Below are 3,719 nucleotides of genomic sequence, written 5' to 3'. Positions count from 1 at the left end.
GGGACGCAGTCGCGGCAGAGGCCGCGGCAGCAGCAGTTCCCGCTAAGGAAAACAAAGGAAAGAAGAAGGATAGCGGGGACACCGGCAAGGAATACGGTAAGTGTACAGATACGTCTCCGTCGTATCTACTTTTTCAAAATCTTTTGCCCTTGTTTTGGACTCTAATTTGCATGATTTGAATGGAACTAACCCGGACTGACGCTGTTTTCAGCAGAATTTCCATGGTGTTATTTTTGTGCAGAATAAAAAGTTCTCGAACTGACCTAAAAATTCATGTAGATAACTTTTGGAATTAATAAAAAATATTGGTAAAAGAATCAGTAGCAGGGGCCCACACCCTAGCCATAAGGGTGGGGGCACGCCCACCCCCCTGGGCCGCGCCTTCTGACCTTGTGCGCCCCCTGGACCTCCACCGACCTCATCTCCAACTCCATATATTCACTTTCGGGGAGAAAAATATTAGAGAGAAGGATTCATCACGTTTAACAATACGGAGCCGCCACCAAGCCCTGTTCTTCCTCGAGAGGGCAAATCTGGAGTACGTTCGGGGCTTCGGAGAGGGGAATCTGCCGCCATCGTCATCATCAACCATCCTCCATCACTAATTTCATGATGCTCACCGCCGTGCATGAGTAATTCCATCATAGGCTTGTTGGACCGTGATGGGTTGGATGAGATTTACCATGAAGTCGAGTTAGTTTTGTTAGGGTTTGATCCCTAGTATCCACTATGTTCTAAGATTGATGTTGCTATGACTTTGCTATGCTTAATGCTTGTCACTAGGGCCCGAGTGCCATGATTCCAGATCTGAACCTCTTATGTTTTCAAGAATATATTTGTGTTCTTGATCCGATATTGCAAGTTATAGTCACCTACTACATGTTATGATCCGTCAACCCCGGAGTGACAATAGTCGGGACCACTCCCGGTGATGACCGCAGTTTGAGGAGTTCATGTATTCACTAAGTGCTAATGCTTTGGTCTGGTACTCTATTAAAAGGAGGCCTTAATATCCCTTAGTTTCCAATAGGACCCCGCTGCCACGGGAGGGTAGGACAAAAGATGTCATGCAAGTTCTTTTCCATAAGCACGTATGACTATATTCGGAATACATGCCAACATTATATTGATGAATTGGAGCTAGTTCTGTATCACCTATGTTATAACTGTTGCATGTTGAATGCCATCCGACGTAATCATCCATCATGGATCCATTGCCTACGAGCTTTTCACATATTGATCTTCGCTCCGTTACTTTTCCCTTGCCACTGTTACGATTGCTACAATACTTCTACTATCACTTTTGCCTCTGTTACTATTACTTCCATACTACTTTGCTACTAAATACTTTGCTGTAGATATTAAGTCTTTCAGGTGTGGTTGAATTGATAACTCGGCTGCTGATACTTGAGAATATTCTTTGGCTCCCCTTGTGTCAAATCAATAAATATGGGTTGAATACTCTACCCTCGAAAACTGTTGTGATCCCCTATACTTGTGGGTTATCAAGACCTTTTTCTGGCGCCGTTGCCGGGGAGCATAGCTCTATTCCTTGAGTCACTTGGGATTTATTTCTGTTGATCACTATGAGGAACTTGAAAGATCAAAGAACCAAGATTTTCCCCTCAACTACGAGGGGAGGTAAGGAACTGCCATCTAGCTCTGCACTTGATTCTCCTTCTGTTTTGAGTAAACTTGCAACACCTACACCTGCTATTGATTCCGATATGTCGCATGTTATTGATGATGCCACTTCTGCTATGCATGATGCTTATGATGATACTACTTATGTGCATGATAATATTGTGCCACTAGGTGAATTTCTTGACAAACAACTTGCTAGGGTTAGAGAGAATGAAATTACTAAAACTGATGATATTATTGAAAATGATGATTATGATTCTCCCCCTAGATATGAATTGCCTGTTGTTCCTTAGGCTTATGGTATGGATGAAGAAACTGCTAGAGACTTCTTTTCTTGCAATGATAGAGAGGACCTTAAGAAACTGTTAGCTAAGCTAAAAGAAAAAACCTTGAATGCTAGAATGAAATATGATCCCACTTTTGCTGCTTCACCTATCTTTGTTACTGATAAGGATTATGAATTCTCTGTCGATCCTTAGTTAATTACTTCGGTTGAATCTGATCCTTTTCATGGTTATGAATCTGAAACTGTAGTGGCACGTCTTACTAAATTAAATGATATAGCCACCCTATTTCCTCATGAGGAAAACATCCATTGTTATTATATTCTCAAATTGTTTCCTTTCTCGTTAAAGGGTGATGCTAAGATATGGTTTAATTCTCTTGCTCCTGGTTGTGTGCGTAGTCCCCGGGATATGATTTACTACTTCTCTGTAAAATATTTCTCCGCTCATAAGAAACAAGCTGCCTTAAAGGAAATATTTAATTTTTTGCAAATTGAAGAAGAGAGTCTCCCACAAGCTTGGGGGGCTTCTCATTACTTAATGCTTTGCCTGATCATCCTCTCAAGAAAAGTGAAATACTTGATATCTTTTATATGGACTACCCGATGCTTCCAGAGACCACCTGGATAGTTGTGTTGGTTGTGTTTTCAGGGAAAGAATTGTTGAGCAAACTGAATTGGACACTTCCTAGACCAACTCCGAAGAAAAGGGGTATTCTATTTCTCGGTCCTGAAGATATGCAAGAGGAAAAGAAATTTATGAAGGAAAAAGGTATTAAAGCTGAAGATGTTAAGAATCTAACACCTATTGAAGAAATACATGGTATTGAGAACCTGACACAGGTAGTAGAGGTAAAATCTCTCTGTAGATTTGATGAAGGTGATATTCCTCATAATAAGTCTACTAGCCAATGCATGGATGAGTTTGATAATTTCATTGTTAAACAAGAGAATTTGAATGCTTATGTTAGTATACAATTGAAAAGTAATGCTTACATGCTTGACGACTTGGGTGATTATATGAGTAGAACTATTAATGATCTTAAGCTTTCTTAGTAAACATGCTTCCATGGTTACAACTCAAGTAGAACAAGTACTTAAGGCACAAGATGATTTGCTTAATGAGTTGAATAGTAAGAATAATGATAATGTTGTTAGGGTTATGACTATAGGTGGAGCAGGATTCTCAAAGAATTAATACTGATGCACCTAGTCCTCGTACTAAAAAGAAAAAGAAAACTGATAGGACTTTTTATGCTAGTGAACCTGCTATAGACACACTTGAGAATCCCAATGATATTTCTATTTCTGATGCTGAGACACAATCTGGTAATGAACATGAACCTAGTGCTAATGTTGATAATGATGTTCATGTTGATGCTCAACCTAGTAATGATAATGATGTAGAGATTTAACCTGATGTTGATCTTGATAACCCACAATCAAGGAATCAACGCTATGATAAGAGAGATTTTGTTGCTAGAAAACAAGGTAAAGAAAGAGCACCATGAGTTCAGAGCACCATGGGTTAAGAAGCCCATCCCCTTTCCTCCTAAGCCATCCAAGAAAAAGGATGATGAGGATTTTGAGCGCTTTGCTGAAATGATTAGACCTATCTTTTTGCGTATGCGTTTGACTAATATGCTTAAAATGCCTCCTTATGCTAAGTACATGAAAGAAATTGTTACTAATAAAAGAAAGATACCGGAAGCTAAGATTTCTACCATGCTTGCTAATTATACTTCTAAGGGTGGGATACCAAAGAAACTTGGAGATCCCGGAGTACCAACTA

The sequence above is a fragment of the Triticum urartu genome, chromosome 4A (assembly GCF_056163025.1).
Source record: "Triticum urartu cultivar PI428250 chromosome 4A, HENAU_Tu73, whole genome shotgun sequence".
Lineage (NCBI taxonomy): Eukaryota > Viridiplantae > Streptophyta > Magnoliopsida > Poales > Poaceae > Triticum > Triticum urartu.
This window is presented reverse-complemented; position numbering follows the sequence as displayed.